Source organism: Mauremys reevesii, linkage group 10, assembly GCF_016161935.1.
Source record: "Mauremys reevesii isolate NIE-2019 linkage group 10, ASM1616193v1, whole genome shotgun sequence".
NCBI lineage: Eukaryota > Metazoa > Chordata > Testudines > Geoemydidae > Mauremys > Mauremys reevesii.
This window is the reverse complement of record NC_052632.1, coordinates 52,128,690-52,141,481: the sequence shown is the minus strand read 5'-3', so window position 1 is coordinate 52,141,481 and position 12,792 is coordinate 52,128,690. Positions and strand designations below refer to the sequence as shown.

At 54.2% G+C, this 12,792-nt stretch overlaps 1 protein-coding gene across 1 annotated transcript in view; it reads right to left on the bottom strand.

The window, feature by feature from the left end:
- LOC120372874 (coronin-7-like) overlaps positions 1–12,792 on the bottom strand; it is a 176,262-nt gene that overhangs the window by 27,373 nt on the left and 136,097 nt on the right. The gene's annotated exons all lie outside the window — the stretch shown is intronic.

Here is a 12,792-nt window from a genome sequence, read left to right as displayed (position 1 = left end):
TATTGCTTTCATGGCTAAATGCCAAGATTCCTATACTATGGACAACATTAATATCTACATTGACTTGATATTAACTGGGTTCCAAACATTTGCTAGAGCTTGTATGGATAAAGTAGCTATGTTCTTTAGCTTTTGGCAAGATCACATGAGACATACAGGCACCATGCTGCAAGAGCAGATCCAATCCGCTAGTGTTCTAACCAAGTCTTACCTTGAGTATGTAAAGAGATTCAATCAGATTATTGAACATGACTTGAATAAACCATTTCTGTTACACACCAATACTAGCTGTAGTAAGACAGAACCAAGGATGGGGTGCTCTTGGGATGCAGTCAATGATGTTTGTGTCATCCCTTCCTGCATCAATTTTGCATTGGGGGTGTGACGTTATTGACATGAACTGTAACCGTATAGATCATTGTTGCAACCACTGTTATATATTTGCAGCAAATATTGTACAAAGGTTGTCGAGTGAGGTGTCTATGAGAAGGTTATGATTTGCTGGTTATGATTATGCTGTCTGTATGCATGTATCATTTTTATGTTTGAAGTTATAAATATTGGCTATGTACTTGTATCTCAGTGTGTTTGATTCTGAGTAGCACCAGTGAAGCATGTGGCCAGCTTATTGAGAAGGGACTCTTCAGATTAAGTGCCCAGTCAAGAAACGCTTAACTGACAATGGACCTTGGGAGACTCCAATCCACATGAGAAGTCGACGTTCAAGGTAGCATGTGAGCAATGGCTGCTCTCCCTGTAAAGTCATGCATGGTCAGGCTTGCCCATGTGGCTACAAAGTCCATCTTGTTGCTGTGATTTTGCACAGGAGAACAAAGGGGTTTCCGCCCACAAAAGAGAGAATATAAAAGGCCCTGGAACCCCTCCATTTTGTCTTCAATCCTGCTTCTTACCTCTGGAGGAATTTTGCTACAAACCGAAGCTCTGAACAAAGGACTGAATGACCCATCCCAGCTGTGGATGTACTCCAGAGACTTGATTTGAACCTGCAGTTTATGCCATCACTGCTGCAAGCCTGAACCAAGAACTTTGCCATTACTGTATGTAATTGATTCCATTTAGCCAGTTTTAACTCTCATCTATATTTCTTCCTTTTTATGAATAAACCTTTAGATTCTAGATTCTAAAGGGTTGGCAACAGCGTGATTTGTGGGTAAGATCTGACTGGTATATTGACCTGGGTCTGGGGTTTGGCCCTTTGGGATCGGGAGAACCTTTTTGTCTTTTACTGGGTATAGCAGGGTGGACACCCGCTCCTGCCCCGAGGGGCTTAAAACCACTAGGAAAGGGCTGTGGTAGGAGAAAGCAGCCACTGGGCTGATTGGGGGAAGCAGGCAGAGTGGCAGCAACGCCCCAAATGGAGCCCAGCTGGCCCCTTATAAGAGGCCGCGTGCCAGGAGCCCAAACAGTCTCTCTCTAGCTGTAGAGGGAGATGGGCCTGGCTGCAGGGAGCTAGAGACAACATATCAGGAGTAGAGCAGGGCTGGGGGAAGGCCAAGGGAGCTGGGGCGCTCTGGCCTGGAAACCCCCCAGGCTGTGGCCTAGTATAAGGCCAAACAGGTACTGGGTGGTAAAGGAAGGCAGCAGGTCCAAACCCCCCTTGCCAGTGATGAGTGGCTGACACTGCAGTCTGCCCCAGGGAACGGGGGCTAGTTGGTGACTGGCAGTAGCCTTACACTGAGGCAAGGTGGGGATAGGGGGTGGGGGTTCCCCTGGACAGGGAGACCCTGAGACTGTGGGGTTACTGCCAGGGGGCAGCACCCGGATAACAGGCCACCACAGTCCAGGGAGGGATGCGGGGTCCTAGTGGCAGTGGGACACTGGCCTGCAGAGGGCGCTCCAAGGCTGGAAACGAGCTAATTCCCAAGACACCAGCAGGAGGCACTGCAGGGGTGAGTCTGCATGCTTACACTGGGGTATTGGTTATCATAACCATTCACCCCCATAAGGAGTGACACTGGTGGTGATACTGGGAAACTGGAGTGTCTGAAGGAATTGCTTGTATGACTTCTGGTTAGCCATTGGGGTAAAACCAAAGTCCTCTCTGATTGGCTGGTTTGGTGAGCCTTAATAATAAAGGACCCCCAGCCTTGGGCTGCGACTGCCCTGCTCCAAGCAATTTGTCCTGAATTGATACTCTCAGTAGTGTCCTGTCAGAGGCTGTATCCAGCGGCGTAGTTGGCAGGATACACATTATCACAGGTTAATTGGGTTTTTGGATCAGAACTACATGCTAGTCAAAATCCAATTTTGATATCGGAGAGTTTACGGGTTAAAAATCAAGATCCTGACAGAAAAAGCCTGGAAGAATTGTGCTTACAGAGAGGGCTGTATTTTAAGCAAAAGGACCCAGAGCAGGAACTGAAAAATCTGTTAATTGCCAGTGATAAGGAAGCAGACCCGACAAAAATGCTTGCAGTGAGAAACCAGCAGCTAGAACTTGAACAAAAGAAAAACTAGATGATATGGAAGGAGAAGTTACTGAAAGAGAACATCTGTGTTTTGAACAGGAACAAAAAATGGCATGTATTCGATTGCAGGAACTAGAAGCTAAGGCAAAAGTGGACAGACTTAAGCTCCAACTCACAAGAATAAGGAACAGCAGGAACTGTATCATACTGAAAAAACAGTCCCGCTCAACAACAAAGATGGGGATAGAATCTATCCAGTTTGTAACAATGTTGGTATTTTGTTTGACTCTAAGCAGTTGTCCGTGTGTAATTAAATTTACCCCAATGCTGGCACCTTTTATGTAAATGCTTTTACTGTGAGCTCGGGTGAAGGTAACGCCATAACTTGTGTAGAGAATGTAAAAGTCAATGGTAAAAGCTGTTTAAGGAAAATTACAGATTCTAACATCACTCTTGTTAAAGCAGATCTCATCAAAGGAGAAGATTATTTACCAAATAAGAGTGTGCATACTGTAATTCTCTTAGGGTGACCAGATGTCCCGATTTTACAGAGACAGTCCTGATTTTTGGGTCTCTTTCTTATATAGGCTCCTATTACCCCCACCCCCAGTCCCGAGTTTTCACATTTGCTATCTGGTCACCCTAAATCCTCTGAGTTTACTGTACGTGTGCCTTTAGCCAGAATCCATCTTGAATGGACTGGTGTTAAACATGAAATTATAGCTGGTGTAAGAAAGTTATTGCCTACAGATCTTTCGATTGAGGATGATATTAAAGCTTTGTTCAGTCAGGTTGACATAAACCAGTCACAGGAAAGAAATAATCTTGAATCTGTGTCTATTAGGGGCAAGGATTTGCCTATGGAGGGTTTATCCAAATGTTTGTCTGAGGAAGATGGCTGTTTGTGCAAAGAAGCAGTGCATATGTGGAAAACATTTCTGAGTGTCTGTGTGATATCTCAGAAGTGAATCTGGCATTAGATAAGGCTCAGGAAGATGTTTCTCTAGAGCAAATTAAAATTTATTCCATCACTGCTACAAGCCTGAATCAAGAACTTTGCCATTACTATATGTAATTGATTCCATTTAACCGGTTTTAGCTCTCATCTATATTTCTTTTTATGAATAAACTTTTAGATTCTAAAGGAACAGCAACAGCATGATTTGTGGGTAAGATCTGACTGGTATATTGACCTGGGTCGGGGGCTTGATCCTTTGGGATCGGGAGAACCTGTTTTTCTTTTACTGAGGTATTGGGTTTTCATAACCATTCACTCCCCTAAGGAGCGGTGCTGGTGGTGATACTGGGAAACTGGAGTGTCTGAGAGAATTGCTTGTATGACTTCTGGTTAGTCAGTGGGTTAAAACCGAAGTCCTCTCTGTTTGGCTGGTTTGGTGTGCAAAGGACCCCCAGCCTTGGGCTGTGACTGCCCTGCCAGGCATTGATGGGCCTGCGCTAACAGAGCCACCAGAAAAAACAGCAAATGCAGGGGACCAGGGAAGGAGGTTAGATGAGATGAGGTGGTCGGGGGTCATGATCCGTTCCAGATCACACGCACTGGATGTTGTCTGAAGACTGCAGGGGCGAGCCAGTCGCCACCTGGGTCCCCCGTCACCAGGGAAATCCCGGATCCCAAATTGGGATGAAAAGTAGAAAACTTAGAATATTTACTGGAATGAAACATTCTGAAAAATTGTGTTTTGGCCTCGTGGACTGGCCACAAGGAAAAGTTTTAATAGCTTCCCATCAAAAATTTCAACCAAACATATGCTCCTGCAACCATTTCAATTCCATCAGCTCAGTGATTTCCAGCAACCCAACATAACATCGTGGGCCATCTCCATGGCTGGGCTAGAACCAGGGAAGATGCCGATCACAGAGACCAGACAGACACAGACCCCTCCATTCCCAACCCCTCAAGTGAGTTCATCTGACACACCTTGATGTCCAGTCGCTGTTCCCTTTCAAACAGCAGTAGGAGAGAAACCCTCTTCAGAGACAGGACCGTGTGCCTGTGACCCCACAGATGCTGGCAGAAAGGCCAGGCCAGGGCCCGCGATGATGTTTAATTCACTGTTTTGGTAACGGATTCCATTTCACACTGAGATTGCCCCATCAAGCCTAGAAATCAGGTCTCCATTGAACACAGCAATGCCCCCTGTGACAGGGATCGCAATCCAAGTCACCCAACCAAAGCCCTCCTCAGCAGCCAGCCAACCTTTCTATGGGCCTGCGTACACACCCACGAGATTCGTCTCCAGGACATCCTGCAGCAGTGAGTCCCAGCAGCTAACTCTAGGCAAGAACAAACGTCCTGATGGACTGATTTGGAAATGAGACCCACTTTCCTAGTCCCTGCTGGCATCTGAGAACTAGAGACACCAACTCAGATGTTTTTTGTTTTGAAAGTTAATGTAAAAAAATCATAGAAGTCATGGCTGTGTCAACCTCAAAGGTTGGCTCCCTCAATATCCCCCGCTCCTGACCTGCAACTCCATCTCCTCACTCCGCTCTGATTATGGTTCCATTCTGCTCCCTGGACAAGCAGAACATCCCCGGTACCAAGGAGCAGGGCAGATGCTTCTCCAGTGCCCCCTGCTGTGCCCCCGCTCTCCCAGCACACACAGCAGGGTGATGCTGCTGCAGGCAGGCATGCGGAGCTAGAGCTGGGAGAGCTTTCAAAGCACTAAGGAGGTGCCAGGGTTGCGGCATGGTGGAACTCCCTGAACAGAGCGAGTGGATCAGTGCTGCTTTCGCAGAGCAGAACCCAGCCCACACCGCCCAGAGAGGGGCAGGTTCTGTGCCAGGACTCGTTCTCGCCGTGAGAGGTCAGCGGAGATTCCCCCACCCCTGCCTCCGCACCGGGCTGTGAGAATTCTTTGCAGCACTGTCTACTTCCCCCTGATTTATGGCTTCCCATGTCATAATCCTTTAATATACAACGCCTGGCCTGACGTGTTTACAGTGGCCTCTCCTGGAACCTGTCTGCTGGGAACTCACTGATGCCTGGGAACATCTGCCCCCCGGGCCGTGATTTACAGGCTGGCGGGATCCAGTTGCAGCTCCCCCCTGGTCTGGGGCTCCTGCACTGAGCCACACCCAGGGCTGGGCTGCAGCAGGTTCCTGTCCCCTCACTGCTGCCTCCCAGCCTCTGACTGCTTGGCACACGCTGCCTCCGCATCCAGGTACCTGCTCCAGTGAAACGCTCCCATGCCCGGAGAACGCCCCGGGTGCACCTGGGCAGGACCGCCAAGAAGCAGCCGCGCCCCCCGGCCCTGGTTGGATGGTGGCCAAAAGTGATTAGTGCCTGATGCTGGCATCTGGGAACTGAGTCTGGCAGGTCTCAGTCCACGTCCCAGCCACCACCAGCCCAGCTGGCACTGAGTGACCCTCTGACAGGCAGCCTCAGCTGAGACCCAGGAGTGAGCTGGGCATGGAGAGTGGAGGAGAGACCGTCCTCCTGGATGGGCCCCCCATTTCCCAGCCAATCTGGGCTTCCAAGGCAGAGGGACCCCAGCGAGGGTAACGGCTCTCTGCTGGCAACCCCTCCCTGCTCTCCTGGCACAGCAGAGAGTGCTGCTTCCCCCTTCTTGTCCCCCAGGGACCACCTGGCCCTGAGAGCACCTGGCTCAGCTTCTGCCCACCCCATGCAGGGCCGGCCAGCCAGATGGATGAGGCCCCAGGCACCAGGACAGCCCCTCTCTCTCCCACACTCAAGCAGCACCAGTGCCAGCATGGAACAGTGCCCGGGGGAGGATCATGGCTGCGCCAGGATGGCAGTTTCCAAATATGAGGCAGGGGGAAGAGTTCACTGCTTGGCACCTCCCCACCCTTGCTCAATCGCAGCCCGGACCCCGCAGCCTCTCCATGCTGGGGCTACTCCTGTCGCCCTCTGCAGCTACAGACCCAGCAGCTGGGTGGAAAAGCCCAAGCAAGGCGCCTGACGTGGGCAGCCGGGAGCCCTGCAGGAACAGGCCCAGTGTGGGATTCCCAATGGCCTGGCCCAACAGGCCCAAGGGATCATGCCCCTGGCACAGGGCCCGGATCATGCACAGTGAGGTTTACCTTGCCCCCAGGCCAACAGAGCTCATGGCAGGAACCTCGGGAGCTAAAGCCATGCGGGTGCAGCACCAGGAGCTCCAGCAGCACAGCACGGCCTCGCACAAGATGGGGCGGTCCTGAAAGCCTCGATGGGCAGGAGTTCCTGGCATCCATTGCTAGCTTGCAGAACCGCTGCTAGCACCCTCAGCCATGCTGGGGAGTGTGGACAGAGAAGGGAAGATGGCCACGCTGGGGATGTGGGTGGAGGAGGAATGGGGGACAGGGGCTGCAGGGGGAGGGGATCAGGAAGCGTGAGGAGATCCGGTCACCTAATCCTAGGGTACTTCCCAGCCTGTGGGGGAACTGGACCCTCCTGCTTCCAGGTCTGCTCTGACCAGGTTTGCCCACAGACCACGCCAGCCCCCCAGGAGATGCAGGTGAGTCCTGCCCTCTGAGCTCAGCATCAGATGGTCCCTGGAAAGTCATGGAGAAGGAGCTCAGCTCTAGCCTGGGCACCACCCTCCAGCTCCCATGTCCCAGCCAGGCTCAGCCCTCAAGGGAGCAGGGCCTGGGAGCCTGCCATGCTGGGCAGGAAGCGGGGGTTGGGGGGTGAGGTTGCGGGGCTGGTCCACGCTGGCTGAAAGTCCCCTGGATGGAGACCGGCTAGCTGCCCAGCCCGGGCACACAGACTCGCGCCAGTAGGGCTCACGCCAGCACGCTACAGACAACATGGGCACCTGGCAGCTCCAGTGGCGGCTCGGGCTGCACACCCGAGCTGGGAGCCGGGGTGGGGTTGGGGGCTGGCCAGAGCCTCTGCACTGCCACTACCTCCACACTACCTCCACACATTGCTGCCTGCTGCAGTGTAGACCCACGGGGCTCCCCCATCCACTGCACGAGCTTCCCGTGTGCTCCTGACAGCACCTGCCTGTGCCAAGGTCCCCTCCTGCCTTAGCAGTCCCCTGGCACCTGGAAGTTGCCGGTGCCTCCTTGATACCAGGACCCCTGCCCTCCCACAAAGCTCACGACGCCTTCCCCGTGCCAGGCTCCCACTCTCAGAGATCACTGGTGCCTCCTCTGTGCCAGGGCTCCTGCACACCCATGGAGCTCACTGGCGCCTTTCTCCTCCTGAGGGCCACCCCTCCCATCCCCCCCTCCACCCCCAAACCAGCCCTTCAGGTGGAAAGCTGCTCACCGTGGGTTCCTCTGGATTGGCAATACCCAGCCCCTGTCTGCCACCAGCCATTGCTTTGGGCCACAGAGCTGGCAAAGAAATACTCCAAGTGCCAGGGGATCTCAGAGACCTGCTGTCCAGCCCACACCCACCCTGGTGCTGTGCAGTGCTGCAGCTGGACTCACCTGGTGCCACCATCACAGAGGCTGCGGGCGCATGATGGGACGTGAGAGCCATCGAGCCTCTGGGCATCTCAGCCTGTGGCACCTCCCAGTGAGGGCCTGGCATAGGTGCAACAGGGAGAACAACGTCCAGGCGGGGTGGGGAACTGGGGGTAGCCAAGACCCCACTCTACCATGTACCTGCTTCCCACCCTGTGCCCCGGTATGTTGCTCACTCCCAACCCTGCCACTGACTAGTCCCCCCAGCCTGGCCCCCTGAGGCATGGGCTGGCTTGCATTGGGGGGCTCTCTGCTTTCAGGCTAGAGGAATTAGACCGGTGCCATTACCCACCCCCAGTTTGGCATCCCACAGCTCTGCCCGAACCCCTCAGTCCTGACCCATGCCCATCCCCTGATATTCCAGCCCTGAGACGCAACACACAGATCTTAGCTTGTCAGCTCATAGGGTAGGGACTGGCTGCATGTTCAGTGTCCGTACAGCACCCAGCACATAGGGCCTGGAGCGCCTAGGCACTGCCGTAATATACCTAACAAATGTACAGCACCCAGCACATGGGAGTCTGGGGTGCCTAGGCACTACCCTAATACAACTAATAAACATACAGCACCAGCACATGGGGGTCTAGGGTGCCTAGGCACTACCCTAATACACCTAATTAATGTACAGCAACCACCACCATGGGATCCTGGGCCATGAGTGTGGTATCTAGACACTACCATAATACACTTACCCAGCACAAAGTTGTCCTGGGCCACAACTGGGGTGCCTAGGCACTAACGTAATACACATATGAAACATACAGTGCCTAGCACATGGGGCCCTGGGGTGCCTAGGCACTACCGTAATTTACCTAATAAAGGTAAAGCACCCACCACAGTGGGATCCTATGCCATGACTGGGGCTCCTAGCAGGGCCGGTGCAACCATTTAGGCGACCTAGGCAGTCGCCTAGGGCGCTGACATTTGGGGGGCGCCATTTTCTTCGGCAGCGACCGCGGCAGCTGGATCTTCGGCCACCCCGGTCGCCGCCGGCATTTAGGTGGAGGGAGCTGGGGCAGGGGAGCGCGGGGAGGGCCACCTGCAGCAAGTAAGGGGGGGGCAGCATGCAGGGGAACTCCCTGCCCCAACTCACCCCTGCTCTACCTCCTCCCCGAGCACGCTGTGGCTGCTTCACTTCTTCCACCTCCCAGGCTTGCGGTGCCAATCAGCTTAGGCGCCGCAAGCCTGCGAGGCGGGAGAAGTGAAGCAGCGACGGCGTGCTCGTGCTCGTGCACAGAGCAGGGGTGAGCTGAGGCGGGGGGGTGCCTCAGGGTGGGGGGAGAGCTGCTGCAAGGGGAGTGCCTCAGGGTGGAGGGGGGGAGCTGCCACAGGGGGGGGCGCCTCAGGGCAAGGGGGGGGGAGGGCGCAAGGTGGAAGTTTCACCTAGGGCGTTAAACATCCTTGCACCAGCCCTGGCTCCTAGGCACTACCATAATACAAATAACAATGTTTGCCAACACTCCTCAACCCTGCCTGCAGCCCCTCCTGCTGTTCCAATCCTGGGCTCCCTACACACAGCTCTGCCAGCTCCCTTCACTCCTGGGCACCTGGGCACTCACTGGTGCCATTAAGGAAAGGCTGGAGGTGCTGCCCAGTATGGGTGCTTGCATGCAGAAATGCCAAGCAAAGGCAGGCTCCATACCTGAGGCAGAAGGATGTCTCCTTGCCCCCGGGCTGGTGGCATTGCTCCAACAAGTTGAGCTGGACAAACACATCACTGGACCAGGGAGGGGTTAATGGTCTGTCCTGGATTCAGTCCCACCCTGTCCTACCTGCCAGGGTAGGCTGACTGCATGGGGAAGAAGAAGGGAGGAGGCAGGCTTCCAAGCTGGGCTGCTCTGGCAGAGAGCTCTGGGCTCTGAGCAGAGGACCTAGGGGTGGGCTGATCAGCCCCACGCTGGAACCTTAGAAGCTGCCAGGCCTGGGTAGGTGGCTTGCACTGGATTTTGTCATCTTACCGCCCGAGCGCCAACCTTGCTCAGAGCACCTGGGCCATGCATTACAGCAACTGAGGAAAATCCCCTGCTCAGACCATGGCTCAGCACTAAGGCAGCAAAACACAGACAGAGGCTGTGTTCCACTCCAGAGTAGCTGCATCTTGGGTGGGGGAGAGGGCCAGGGGGAGCCATCCCTGCTGCATGGTGTGTAGGGCACTTGGGGTCCTTTGAAATGACCTCAGCAAAGCCCCATCCAGCAGCGGCTCCTATGCCTGAGGAGGGGTAGCTCACCAGAGTGCATGCGAGAATGGCCACTGAGGGACCCCCTGAGCTCTTCCTGAACACCTCTGTCCAGTGAGCTTGGGCATTCTGGGGTGCAGAGCAACCAACTATCTCCTGCTGACTCTGGATGGGGCCAGGTGTACTCAGCACATGGGCCCATCAGTCCCTGCTCCTGCCATACGAGCCTTTGCTGCTTTGTGGAGGGACGGTGCTCCCAGCCCTCCTGAGAGGCTGGGCTTTGGCCTCGGACTGCTCCCAGCAGCACCCGCTGAGCCCCCCGGTACCTAGTCACCCGGGGTTGGATCCGGCAGCATCCCAGACCTCCACCTGGCCCCCACCACGGCAGGTCATACCACATGCTGGCCAGGAGCAGGAATGCTCCTACCCCACTCCTGCACCCCGCCACAGGTGACGGAAGCTCGGGGTCAAAGAGACACAGCCACTGCAGGATGCCAGCCTGGTGTATACAAAACCTTCCCCAGCAGCCTGTCAGCCTAGCTCCTTGGACTTCGCCCACTGCACTGTAGGGACAACGGGGGGGATGCTGAAATGGAGAAGGGGCCATTAGCTGGGGCGATAAAAGAACAACAAGGCTATAAACCTGGAACTGAGCACGGTTAATCAGCGCCGCTGTTTACCTAAGATAGGGACAGGGGAGCAAACTAAACACTCAGCTTTAAAGAGAACAAAGGGACAATATATTATTTTTGGCCTGACATTTTTGTGGTTACCCAGGGCGAGGGAGGGAGATAGGCACTGCCAATCTGCACTGGGATTTGACTGGGAAGCTGACCCAGCATTCACTTCCTGTCCCAAACTGCAGCCTGCTATGGTCCAGGCCCCCAGCCCTATGTGGGGGGCACATGAATTGTGTGGCACTGCACCCTCGAGTTGTCTCGTCCCAGGCTGGTCCAGGAGCACTGGTTATTTCTTTAGTTGGATATAAGAGTCCCCCGACCCTGGCCCTGTCGCACCCCAATTTCCAGCTGACTCTGCCCGCTGGAGGTTGTTGGTGGGAAGTCAGCTTTAGGTTTGCAGAACCTAGGAGGCATTTTGGGGCTTCTGCCATTAGGAAAGGGGGTGACTCTTTATGAGCAGGGACCAAAGGCTTTCAGATTTGGGGCAAGAAGAGTGAGTTGAATTCCCCACCCAAGCAAGCCTTGACAGCAATGAACAGTGCGATTTCATGCCACCCCAACACCACCCCCAGCCTGCTTCCATCAGTGGGAGAGGAGCACAGCAGGGTCAGCAGTGATAGGGTTAATCACACTGGCAATGAAGGAGCATTGTTAGCCTTCCAAGGTAACATCCTCTTGTGAGGAATGGGACAGACACAGTCCTCTCCAAGCAATTGTTTCAGGCTCTCTACAGACTCAGGCAGATGTTGCTACATCAGTCATACCTTGCTCATACTTTGCAGGTTACCTTTACCATCATACAGGTTACAGACAATTAACACTTAGAATCTGAAGCTTAGTTATGTTATAAATATATAAAGGGAAACATTCTGATGATTCACACCACCAGTTAATCAGCGTATACACAGTGCACTGTTCGACTGCCTCTATGTTCCACCCCAGAGGTGGTTACATTTTAGTACTGGGTGGAGTGGCTCCTGCATCTAGAAAAATCACTTTGGGATCCTACAACAAATGCAAGACAGGAAGTGAACAACAAACCAGCTTCTGAGTCAGCAAATCCTCTGGCTCTCAAAGCAGGGTCTCAACACAGGCAATGGAGCCATTCAGCACCATACTGCTTCTTTTGCTGAGCAACAATACAGGGTGTGCAGGAGAACCACAGGGCACCTGCAAGGGAAGGGCTGTGTGGGCATGTGGGCATATATTCTGGAGAGATGGTGGAACAGATCCCCCCAATCTGCGTCGGGGGTGGGGGTGGGGGCTTTTGACAAATTGCAGATGTGGGCCAGGAATTGGCCCACATCTGCAATAGAGCAAGAGGATCCGGCCTATACTCATCTGGGTGCCTACACTATGCCTGTTAGGGGTTGCCTTTGTATTGGGCAGCCAGGGGCATGGGGCACTCGGGGGAAGGGCGCTTGAGCCAAGCCTCCAGGATCAGCCAGGTAAATGCACCTGTGCTGACAGCACCTGCTCTGCTGGTTCTGCAGGGAACAGCCCTACCTGGCTAGACCGTGACCATGTTCATTAGGTTCATGGCCTGCTTCCAAAAGGCAGCTACCACCCATCTGAACAAGGGGCCCGGAGTCAAGGCTCATCTCCAGCTGTGGGGTCCCAGCACCAGGCGCATCCTCCCATTCTTTAACCCAGCCCCTGCGGCTTTCCCCTGCTTTCTCACTGGAGGCAACGCAGAGCTGCTAGGAGGAGGAAGGCAGGGGAAAGCTTTGCTCAAGCAGCCAAGAGCCTGCTGCAGAGAGGAAATACACAAGCTTGCCCCCTCCATGCTGAGCAGCCCAGAGGGGGTGGTCAGAAGCCAAACAAGCGCCAGGCCCAGAGTTTGCTTTGTATGGTCCTAGTAGGTACATTCCAATCCAGTTTCGACAGCTATTGGCACGACCAGTTATACAAATATTGCCCATGTTAATCCGGCTGGTGTGTGTGCCGAGAGCAAATGCCTGCCGGGGCCAGGGCTGGCTACCACAGGCTGCCACGTATTAGATGGCGCTGCCCAAGCGCCCAGCTCCTGCCCAGCATCCTCATGCACAGTCAGTCACTGCTCCTCCTGGC